Raw genomic sequence first — 13,296 nt, 5'->3', positions numbered from 1 at the left:
CATCTTGAGTGGTACCTTGCCAAGATCAAGAAGACTAAGTTATCCTCCTATCTTTGGGATTATTGCTCTACCCTTCTGAGATTAAAGCTTGGACTCTTGAACCTGACGACCGTGCTCATAATATTGCTCGGGGTGTTATCGTTGTTTATGTCAAGTGCTTAGAAGATGAATTCAATATTCCTTTGAGTTCTTGGGTTCAATCCCTTCTTGATTATTACAAAATCTGTCCTTGTCAATTGACTCCAAATAGTTGGAGACTCATTAACTGCTTTTGTGCATTCATTCAAAAGATGGGGCGCAATCCTTCTGTTGATCTCTTCAGGAATTACCATACCTTGAAAGTTGGCAGTGAACGTGGTTTTTTGCATTGTTCAAGAAGAACCAATATCAGTTATGAGTTAGACAATCATTCTGTCTTTGCTGATTCATCAGTTCCGCATGACAACAAGGGCTGGAGAGAGAAGTTCTTTTGTGCTATTCGTTTTCCCAATTACTGCTCTTAGTGTGCTTTCTATATGAAAGAATCCTTATGTAGAAGATTACCTTAAAGCTGATCTTTGCTCCCTTCTATTTCTTCTTGTGCCTTCTATTTCCCTTTGATAAGAGGGTGATCTTAAGTCATTCCTACGACTGGTCCTCCTATCCCTACTGTTCTAGAGTGGATCTCTATACACTCTATAACCCTGTGTTTTCCCCACATGATGATTTCAAAGAGAAATCAAATGTGATCTTCATGATTTGATATTCCTTCTAATTGTTTCAAGACTTCAAGCTTTTCATCTCCTGTTCTTCAATCAAAGGTTAGTAATCTTTCATGTGCTGTATTGATCTACTCTTACTATGTTTTATTCTTTATGATTGAGACTATGAAGAAGATGCTGCATCCTTGCAACCATCTCTTCTATTATCTCCTTTCATTCTTAAGGTTTTATGATCTTCATATTGATCTTCGTCATGATCCTTGTGAAATCTTCATGAAGCTATGATCATACTTTCGAATTGATTTCAAAGCATGTTAGATTTATTCCTTGTTTTTCTTACAAAAGACTAATTGTTACTTGTTTCCGAAGATTTTGGGAGAAGAAAAGTCAAGATAAAAGCAATGTTCTACATCTCTTTGGAAGCCAAGTACTCTCCCAATTTCGAGGACGAAATTATTTTAAGGGGGGGGGGGGAGAGTGTGAAATCCAGCCCAAACCTAACCAGGACACCCTATTTGTTTTGAGATAAAGAAATACTTGTTTGATGTTAGACCTTAATGTTAGGCCTTGATTTCAATGTTACTATCTTTGAAAGATTTAGGAGATTATGTCCGACCTTTTTCCTTAGAGTAGATCCAATGTCCCAAAGTGAAGGAAGAAGTCCTTGTCGGTCCTCTTTGTGAAAGACTTGGTGTTTGACCCGAAACCCATGGACATTGACGATGATGCCCCGTACTTGAGTACATTGTCAGTGTTTAGTGAAATTCTGCACATCAAAGGGGGTTGAATTAGTTGAAGTACCAAATGAACTCCCGTGCTCAATCCGAAGATATTTCCCGAAACTAGACTTCTTGATTGACTTGTAGGAGAAAAATCCACTCAATTTGACCTTGTATAACCCTCCAAATCCCTATCCGAAGTTGCTGAACTAATTCTGGGTTTTTCTGCTGAAAGTTGTTTGGTCGATCCCATCGACCAAGGAGCATCGACCAAAGCTGCCCAGATTCGTGTAAAAGATACTTTTTGGAATATTCTCTCATCTATATATGCTAGCCTCATGTTTTGAGCCCTATTACACTCATTTAGACCACTAAGAATGAGAGTGGAGCTTCCCAAGGCACTCTCTTGGTGTTTGTGAAGAATTCTTGCCCCCTGTCTCTTGATTCCATTATCATCTTCTAAGGTATGATTCTCTCTCTTGCTCTCTATCCTACCCACTTCTCTTCTTCTTTTTACTGATGAGACCATGGCCAAGGTGCTGCAACCTTGCAAACACCTTGCCATGAATGTCTCTTCCCATTTACATTGATCTTCCTTCATTCTTGCTATGCCTCACTTGCATCTTGATCCTTGCATATGCATTACCATGATTCCTTGCTTAGCAACTTGATTTCTTATACTAGACTGAAATGTGGAGTTTGATTAGTCTAATTTCTGGCTTGCAAATGATTGTAACCTTGTTCCTAACCCATTCCCCAACTAATTCTCTAACTTCCCTTTCAATTACATCGATTTCTCATGAATGCAAGGATTCTTGTCTTTAGAACATAGGATCTCAATTTGGGGGTTTTCATTTGGACCATCGGATTATGATAATACTTGTTAGGTAGTGTTCTTACATTGTTATTAATCATCCCTCCAAGTTTCGGATTGATCCGAGCCCCGGAAGACCTATTTCAGACCAAAATCTCCAAAATCCAATATGCAGCCCTAGACTGTTTTGGTCGATCCTCCTTGGTTGATGCCATCGACCAAGAGCATTGACCAAACATGTTGCTGACTACAACTTCACCTAATTTTGACCCGTTCGACCTCCGATTTTCCCGATTTCTTTTCTAACCTTTCATTTATGTTTGTCTAGGGTCTTAATACCATCTTTGGATCATTCTTTTGAGATTGTTGGATTATCATCATCGTGAATTAAGGTAAGGATGGTTATCACCATAAATACATAGGCTATGTACTTATGTCTTGATGCTCATAAGTCATAACTTAGTGAACATAGCATCTTAATTGCTTTTGAATATCATAGGACTGCTATACATGTTTTAGAACAGTAGTATTGTGATTTCATATACTCTTGTTATAATGAATTATTATTCTTGCTACTTGTATATATGATGGATCATTTCGATGTTATGATTTAACTTCTATCATGATGATGTATCAAATGTATGCGATATGATGGACTTGAGTATGTGATTGCATAGGTATAACTTTGGATTGGGGAGTGTCCTATTGACACTTCTGTCCTTGGGCATCGGAGGGAATAGTATGGGATGTTCTTTGAAGATGCCTATCGACACTTTCCGGGTTATTGGATGACATACATAGGATTGTCTAGCTGTTTGGCTAGGATATCCCTATCGTATCAAGACCTGAATCGGAAGGGCATTGAGACCGAATGACCCGTGGTAGCAGTGGGGATTTGTGGGCACTCAAGACCGGTGAAATGATCCGTGAGAGGTCATGAATCACATTGTGGGAGCCATTTATTGTTAGGGTTGCAAATGGATAGACTTGGGCTCACGGGCGCTCGAGGATCGGTGGGTCATATCCGTGAGGGGACGTGAGAGCTTCTTGTCTACTATTTGTAGATGACCAATAGGGTTGGTGAGTCTGGTGGGTAATATCAGTGACTCTAGTATGAAGGATACTAGAAAGGATCCCGGGATGGGAGGAATGGACGTATCTGGATTTGACATGATATGACTAAGTAGATGACTTGCATTGGGCTAGGCTTTACCTTGACATGCGTCAATACTTAGACCAAATGGTGATGTGAGAGAGCGATGACCGAAACCCCAGCCATGGATTGTCCGAGAGGGATAAAGGACCCAATTCCCACCGGTGATTGAGTGACTGAGACTTACCTAAAGAAGTATGGTGCTATGACTTAAAGCATGTCTACCTTAGAGACTAGCATTCATAGAGTTAGAGTCATACTTGCATCATGTGTTTCATATCATATTGCATCATGCTATGGTTTGTATCAAATGACTTATGTTTTATGGAATAACTGCCTTGCTGAGTTCTTTTGAACTCACTCCTTTTTGCAACATCTTTTGTTAGACTCTATTGCAGGTACTACTACTGTTGACTATGACAGTCAACACTCTGAAGACCAAGTTGGTGACTCGTACCACACTGGTTACGGTGAACAGGCTGATAAAGACTGGTAGTCCGAGATTGAGACTTATCGGGAGTAGTCCGGTTTTGTACTTGGGTGCTAGGGATGGGATATCGTCCCATTCTCTTTTTAACTTTTTATTTGATTCGTCGAGACCATAATTTAGTTTGTTCCCTTGTCATTTTGGGAACTGGTTGTAACCCTACATTTTTAGTTGATCTACCTTCCGCTATTATTATAGGATGGGTTTCCCCCTCCTTTTCACACTTTGACTATTTATCCTATTTGTATCATTTCCGCACTCTGATGTTCTTTGTAATCCTTCTGAGATCCTTCCTTGACTTTTATTATTAAATTACTTAAAAATTTTGATTTGTTCTTGCTTTTGATTAAATTATTGTGTTAAGTGAATATGATCGCCCTAAACTTGATCTTTTGGGCTGTGGATCACTCCACCGAGTAATCCATATAGGGTACCCCCTGGGTGGATGTGACACCTTAACTCCCTTTAACTAGAGGCCCCTTCTAAATGAATATGATTAGCAGACTTGGGATTTATTTCCTTCTGGAGAACAAATCAACGTAAACGAGTTCAAGACCGATGATGGGTTAGCTCGTTCCCGTTATGGTCTTCTACCAAGTATATTCTTTCTCTTCTTCTCTTTTTCTCAAATGTATTCTTCTGTTTCTTTTGTATTTGTACTCATATTTTTTACAGGGGTTGGAACTTGGAGAGCCCCTAGCATTGCTGAAATTCAGCTGGTGGTATATGCTAAAAAGGAAGTTGAGACTGTGCCCAAGAGGAGAAAAATAAGAAAGAGTTCTAAAGGCAAAGGACTTGATGAAGATGATTCTGGCGAAGAACTTGACCACTCCGAGTTAAAGAGAAAAAAGACCAAAAGAAGTAAGAGAAGAAAATCCATTGAAAAGGAGAAACAAGTTGATGAAGAAATTGGTGCCTGTGAAAAAACTGACAATGGTGATGAGATTGAGATTACTAGAGTGGAGCCGAAAAGAAAGTTACGATCTATGAGACCTTCCTCAAGCCAAGAATTAACTTCTTCAAAGAGGAGCAAAAAAATTCGAACTTCATCTCCTTCGAAAGAGAATCCTAAGGGAGAGAAAAGGAATATAGAGGGGCCAACTGAATCAGTCTAGCTCTTTGGACATGAAGTCTCCACTCTTCCTTCCCCAGTTTATCCTTCTATCAGTGAAACTAAAGTCCTTGCAATCCGCTCTTTGGAAATTTTGTCAAATGTTATCGTGTCGATTTTCCCCTTCTTGATGAAATCGTTGGAGAAGACCATACTTCTCCTGAGAGAAATTTGGAACAAGAGACGATGGATTAGGAGTCAAGAGGTGAGGACTTTTCAGTTAATCTGATTGATCAAATTGAGAAAATGGCTGAAGAGATTGCTGCTTATGCTACAGGTGAAGTCATTGGATAAGTTGCTGATAAGATATTTGATGAAGACAATATTGACAGATCACCTCCAATTCTTGGTCACACTTTAGACAATGACTCTACCAACGTTTTAGCCCTCTATACTGGTATGCCAAAAATTCTTGATGCTACTCCAAATGCTCCTGATGTCATTCCAAATGTTCCTGATGTTTTTCCAGATTTTATTCCCCCTACTCCCAATGTTGTTCCTAATGTTCTAGATATGCAAATCCAGCCTGAAGCTCAACCTCTCGCTGAAGTTGACAGTCAAGAAATTCTTGTAGCTGAAGTTGTGAACCTCCAGGTTGCTTCTAATAAGGTTGCCTTAGTTCCTAACCAAGAAATTGCTAATGATGCAGCTAATCATCAAGCTAATCCCACTCTTCCTAATGACACCCAAAGTGTTGCTGACTCTATAGATCTCTTTAAGCCCACATGGAATCTTTAAGAGAATCATACAACCAACTGGAATTGGGAAGTTGCTTGCAAATGTGGAACTAAGGGCAGAATCCCTCGTGACAAAAGAGAAACTGCCGTCATGAGTGACTTTGGCCTTTATTCTCACGCCTGGGGGTGTAAAAGTTCCCTTTCTTTTATGTCTACTTACTAATAGCTTTCCTTTTGATTCCCATCATCAACTGGTTTTACTAGTTCACTCCCCTCTTCCTCTAAGATGTTTCAAGGATTGCTTTCAATGCTTTTTTGGAAGTTCTGGAGAGGGAGAAAGTCCCTTCCATCGAGAACCAGGAATTGATCAAAATAAATTTTCAACTAATTGATGAGGTACAATGTCTCAAATAATCTAAGTATCACTAGAGTAGACTAAAAGCCGCCAAAAAGAAGGAACAAGAACTATATTCTAAAATTGATGGCTTAGTTGATGATTTTGCCTTATGTTCTAACCTCTGTGCTGAATTGTAGGAGAAATATTTCAATCTAAAATTTTCCGTTTTGAAGCAGAGAAAAGAGTTGGTTCAATTAGAACTCTTAAAAAATGATGCTTTGGGAGAGCCAAAACTGCCACTTATTAGCGAGAAAAGTACCGCCAAAGATTAGATAGGGCCATTGCATGGTCAAAAGTTTTGAAAAAGAGAGGGATGAGTTGTCAATTAAACTTTACAGGATTGAAGAAGAGAATTCCAATTTGGAAGAGGGAAACAAACAACTGTAAGAGGTTGTTAACTCTCTTTCTAAGAAGAAGGCTGATCTAGAAATTGAGAGAGACAACTTGTATGTCAGTTTGAATAACACTTTCCAGGAGAAAGTAGACTTAGAGGAAGAGAAAAATAAATTTGAGGAGGAAAGGGAAAAACTATGCAATGAATATGAAGACTCTGTGAAGGCCGTTGCAGAAGCTATTGGTCAAGCAAAGGATAATCCTGCCTTCATGGGGTTCTGTAGAAACATGTTGAAGACCTACTGCAATGAAGAAGTGCTTAAAATCCATCCTGAACTAGATTTCAAAAGAGTTCCCCCTCGCTTTCTCCCGAACAAAAATTTCTTCTCTTCAAAAATTCATCATCCTGAAGATGATAGCTCCTCCGAGGAATCCGAAAGTGAAGATCCCTTTGGAGATGAAAGTTTTAGCTTTGGAAGTTATGATTTTGTTGGTGAAGACTTAGCCGAAAAAGAGAAAAATGATGACCTCCGGTCATGAAACCACTTTTTCTTTGATACTACTCTCTTGTCCTTCTTTTTCTTCTTCTTCTTCTTCTTCTTCTTCTCTCTCTCTCTCTCTCTCTCTCTCTCTCTTTTTTTTTTTTTTTTGTGTGATTTTGTTGAGACAATCAGTGATATCTTAGCAGCACACTACTGATCACTTATTGTATCTTCATCATTGATTTTGTTAAGATAATAGTACAACTTTTGCACAAAATTTGCCACTTGTCCATGTGTGTTGTACTACTTTCCCTGTGAAATCCCACCAAATCCTAACCTTCCTGCTGTGCCAAATACATACCTACCATATACATTGTTCGATTTATTCTCTGTCGTACGAATTGCCTAGTTTCAATTGGTAGAAGTTACCTCGAAGCTGATATTTTCTCCCTTCTATTTCTTCTTGTGCCTTCTACTTCCCTTTGATAAGAGGGTGATCTTAAGTCATTCCCATGACTGATCCTTCTACCCTGCTGTTCTAGAGTGGATCTCCATACACCCTATAACCTTGTGAACTCTCCAATGATGATTTCAAAGAGAAATCAAGTGTGATCTTCATGATTTGTTATTCCTTCTAATTGTTTCAAGACTTCAAGCTTTTCATCTCCTATTCCTCAATCAAAGGTTAGTAATCTCTCTTGTGTTGTATTGATCTACTCTTACTATGTTTTATCCTTTGTGATTGAGATGTAGAAGAAGATGCTGCATCCTTGCAACCATCTCTTCTACAATCTCCTGTCATTCTTAAGGTTTTATGACCTTCATATTGATCTTTGCCATGATCCTTGTGAAGTCTTCAAGAAGCCATAATCATAATTTCGATTTGATTTCAAGGCATGTTAGATTTATTCCTTGTTTTCTTACAAAAGATTTATTGTTAATTGTTTTCCGAAGATTTTGGGAGAAGAAAAGGCAAGATATAAGCGAAGTACCACCATCTCCTTAGAAGCCTAGTACTCTCCCAATTTCGAGGACGAAATTATTTTAAGGGGGGGGGGGAAGAATGTAAAATCCAGCCCAAACCTAACCAGGACACCCTATTTGTTTTGGGATAAAGAAAGACTTGTTTGATGTTAGACCTTGAAGTCGGACCTTGATTTCAATGTTGTTATCCTTGAAAGCCTTAGGAGGCCATGTCCGACCTTATTCTTACCCTGACCCGGCCCGGAATTTGTATTGTCTATAGATCCAATGACCCGAAGTGGTGGGAAAAGTCCTTGTGGACCCTTTTGGTTGATGATTTGGTGTTGGAGCCCAAGCCCATGGACATTGACGATGATGCCCTTCACTTGAGAGCATTGTCAGTGTTAGTTTTGAATCTGCGCACCGAAGAGGGGTGAATTAGTTGAAGTACCTAATGAACTCCTGTGCTCAATCCGAAAGTATTTCCCAAAACTTGACTTCTTGATGGACTTTTAGGAGAAAAACCCACTCAATTTGACCCCATATAGCCCTCCAAATCCCTGTCCGAAGTTGCTAAACTATGTTTGGAAAATCCTGCTTGCGCATCAAAGAAGGTGAGCTTAGTTGGTGGACCTAATGAAATCCCATGCTTGATCCAAAGGTATTTCTGGAAACTATACTTATTTATTGACTTGTAGGAGAAAACCTCACTCAATTTGACCTTGTATAGCCCTCCGAATCCACATCCGAAGTTGCTGAACTATTCCTGAAAATTCTGTTGAGACTCTGTTGGCCGATACTATCAACCAAAGGTATCGACCAACAAGCCCAGATTAGAATAAAAAGGTGCTTTTTGAATATTTCTTTCTCCTTTTTAAGTGAAACCTTGAACCTAAATCATTATTTCACTCATTTCAACATCTGAGAATGTGGGAAAGCTCCTCTAAGCCTCGTCCTTGGCTTGGGTGTTGATCTTCTTCAAGAATCATTGTCTCTCTTCTCTAATCTCTTCTCCAAGGTATGTAATCTCTCACTCTCTCTCTAATCTACTTCTACCTCATCTTGTTCTTGCTACTGAGTTCATGAAGATGGTGCTGCAACCTTGCAACCACCTCTTCTACAAGCTCTTTTGCTTTGATTAAACCTCTCTTCACCATTTCCATACTATGATTCTCATACATGATGTTCTTGCTTTCTTATTTTGATTTTTCTCTTCTTTACAACATGAATTCATCTCTTAATCTGATTTTCCCTTTTAATTAGGTCTGATTATATGTTAGTATGTATCTCTAATCTACTGCCCATCATTCCCTTAATTGAATTCATAAGTTCTCTTGCAATTGCAATTGATTTCATTGAAGAACATGATTCTTGCAAGTTTGAACCTAAGGTTTCAAATTGGGGGTTTTCAATTTGACCATTGGATCATGTTAATTCTTGCTGTGTAGTCTCCTCCTACTGTTCCTGTAATATCCAGCCCTATTCTAACCCTGACCCTAACCTGAATCCACTGTTATATTCAGATCCAAAGACCTGAAGCGGTGGTAGAAGAGACCTGTGGACCATTCTAATTGATGATCATGATTCGGAGACCGAGCCTATGGACATTGATGATGATACCCCTTGCTTAAAGGCATTATCAGTGTTTAAGGAAAGTCTGCGTATCGAAGAAGATTAATCTAGTTGATGTACCTAATGACCTCCTGTGCACAATCCGAAGGTATTCCCCAAAACTAGACTTCTTGATTGAATTGTGGAAGAAAACCTCACTCTAATTGACCTTGTATAGCCTTTCAAATCCCTACTTGAAGTTGCTGAACTAAACCTGTTTTTCTTCTGAGAAACATTTTGGTCGATCCTTTTGGTCGATCCTTTTGGTCGATCCTTTTGGTCGATGCCATCGACCAAAACCATCGACCAAAGTTTCCTAGTCTGCCAAGTTAAAGATTCCATGGAATATTCCTATTCTATTTATTATGACCTCGAGCCTTGAGCCCTTGTGCAATCATTTTCTCACCTGAAATTGTGGGGAGAGCTTCCCAAGGCATCTCCTTGGCTAATGTGAAGGGCACCTCATCAAAAACTCATTGTTTACTATTGATTATTGTCTACATCTTCCACACCAAGGTATGAATCACCATTCCACTCTCTATCCTACCATTTTCTATTCTTTTCTATTCCTTTCATGCTGGTGAGACATTGGAAATGGAGCTGCAACCTTGCAATCACCACTACAAGTGTCTACACATGATTAACCTATGAGTTTCTTAGCCATCCATTGATGCTATGCCTCCACCTCATGCCTAGCATATGTATTCCTCTATTTTTCTATTAACATCATGTCATTTTGTACCAAACTGAGTTGTAGGGCATGCTATGTTCATGTTTATCACTTCTATATGATTCCAATCGAAATTCTATTAGTTCCCCTAGCTATTACATGCCATTTCCATGACAATGCAATCAACATTGGATTGGGTAAATTTCTTGACTTATAGTGTCCTACTACTGTTGTTAAGTGTTCCTCCAAGTTTCATATTGATTCGAACACCGGAAAACCAATTTCAGATGAAAACCCCCAAAATCCATCATTTTGTCCCGAAGGAAATTTTGGTTGATCCTTTTGGTCGATACCATCGGCCAAAACCATCGACCAAAGTTGTTGCTGATAGCAACCTTGGCCAGTTTTGATCCAATTGATATCCAATCTTCCTAATTTCTTCTCTAACTTATTATTGATGTTTGTTTAGGGCCTTAACAATTATTTTGGACTATTTCTTGGTACTCTCAATTCATCATCAATTCAACCCAAGGTAAGGATGGTTATCTCCATAAATATATAGATCACCAACTTATAATTTATGTTCTTGTTTATGAATAGAACCTTTTGATTACTTTTAAATCTTTATAAGACTGTTATATATGTGTTAGAACAGTAGTATTGACATCTTCATACTCTTGTCATGTTACATTACTATTCTTGTTTACTTATGTCTATGATGATTCATTTCAATATCATGATTTAAATTTTATGATAAGATGCATTGGATGCATGAAAGATGATGAACTTGAATATTTGATTGCTTACGTATGACTTGGGATTGGGGAGTGTTCTATTGACACTTCTGTCCTTAGGCATCGGAGGGAATAGTATGGGATGTTCTCCGATGGTGCCTATAGACACCTTCCCTGGTTATTGGATGACATACATAGGACTGTCTAGTTGGTTGGCTAGGTTTATCCTTGTAGTGTCAGACCCGAATCGGAAGGGCATTGAGACCGAACAACCCGTGGTAGTGTATGGTTGGATGGGCGCTCTAGGCTGGTAACCAATCCGGTAGGGGACATAAACCATGCTACGAATACCCGAAAGGGGCCATTTATTGGTAGGGTTGCAAATGGCTAGACTTGGGCTCATGGGCGCTCAAGACCGGTAACCAATCCTTGAGAGGACGTGAGAGCTTCTTGTTTACTATTTGTTGATGACCAATAGGGTTGATGAGTCCAAAATCCGGGACTTCGCTGACTCTAGTGTGAAGGATACCGGAAAGGATCGCCAGGAGTGAGGAATGGACGTATCTTGATCTGACTTGACCGATTGAGTAGATGACTTGCATTGGGCTAGGCTTTACTGTGACATGCGCCAGTACTTATACCAAATGGTGATGTGAGAGAGTGGTGACCTATTCCCTTACCATGGTTTTTTAGATGACTTTATCGAACTTCCCTGGTAGACCCAAGATATCTTGTATGATTGAGGGGGAGTGACTGACCACCCAAAGAAGTATGGTGCTATGACTTAAAGCATGTCTACCCTAGAGACTAGCAATTCATAGAGTTAGAATCATACTGCATCATATGTTCCATATCACATTGCATTATGTATGTTCTGTATGTGTATAATTTCTCAATATGGAGTAACTACCTTGCTGAGTTCTTCCAACTCATTCCTTTTGTACAAATGTTTTTAGATTATCCTACAGGTACCGAAGACTACGATGGCACCCCCTTCGAGACGGACTATGATTTCGCATACTACCCTTCCGGTAGTGGCATCTGTGAAGATCCGAGTGTTGGTGCCGAGGAGGATTACTATCCGCACTAGGGTTAGCCCCACGGTTGTGAGGGAGCAGCAAAGCTGGGTTTACTTCATCCGTACCATTGAGGAGACTGTTATTAGAGTAGAGGAAACCCTAGCTTAGTGCCCCATTTCTCTGGTGTATTTATGGAGCCTTTGGTCATGTAACTAACTTGTTTTTGGATTATCTTTTGATACTTGAACTTGTAATTAACTTAATCACACTTCTTTTCCATTGCTCTGAGAGAGTGGTTATCATACCTTCTCTCACCTTTATGATTATGTTCACACTTTAATGTTATTTGTCTTCCGCACTCTGATTTATTTAATCTTATCTTATTCATGATACTTAGTATTAAATGTTTTTACTTTGATTATCTTTGTTCATGATTATGTCATTGTGTATGTGGGAGGCATGGACCTACGAATCTTGATCCTTGGACTGTGGATCACATTCCCGAGTATTCCAAATGGGGTACCGGCTGGGTGGATGTGACAGTTCCTAGCATTCCTTCCAAGATTCGTATCGATCCGAGACCCGGAAGACCAAATTTGGGGCAAAACCCAAAAAGCCAGCTTGCTGTCCGAGATTCTTTTGGTCGATGCTTGTTGGTCGATACTGTCGACCCAATGTATCGACCAACAGAGTTGCTGTTAGCAACTTTTGCCCAATTTTGATCCATTCAATCTCCAATTGTTTTGATTTCTTCTCTAATCGTTCATGTATGTTTGTTTAGGGCTTTAAGACTATAATTGGACCATTCTCTTGTGACTTCGGATCATCTTCTTCACAATTTGAGGTAAGGATGGTTATTGCCATATAACATAGACTGTAGGACTTTTACACTGTTGTTGGTAACTTAGTAGACTTAACTTATTAGTTGATTTTAGATATCATATGGTTGCTGTAGTTACCTTATGACAGTAGCACCATGCTTAATTACTTGGTTTATCATGTTTACTTATTCTTGTCATTTATTTATACATTGTATCATGAGATGTTATGACATGTTTTCAATATGATAATGTATTGTTGATATGTAATGGATGGAAATAAGCATGTGATTACTTAGGTATGATTTGAGATTGGGGAGTGCCCTACTGGTACTTCTGTCCTTGGACATCGGAGGGAATAGTATGGGATGTTCTCCGAAGATGCCCATCGACGCTTTCCTGGATCATTGGATGACATACATAGGACTTGTCTAGTGGTGTTTGGCTAGGATGTCCTTGTCGTATCAAACCTGAATCAGAAGGGCATTGAGACCGAACGACCCGTGGTAGTAGTGTGGATTTGTGGGCGCTTGATGAACACATTTATGTGTGAAATCTTAGGGCATAAAGCATGCATTTTATACACTTAGAATGGAGTTACCTTGGG

This window comes from Hakea prostrata, chromosome 3 (assembly GCF_041222555.1).
Source record: "Hakea prostrata isolate BN-2017 chromosome 3, UWA_Hpros_2, whole genome shotgun sequence".
NCBI lineage: Eukaryota > Viridiplantae > Streptophyta > Magnoliopsida > Proteales > Proteaceae > Hakea > Hakea prostrata.
Note: the sequence above shows the minus strand (reverse complement) of the source record.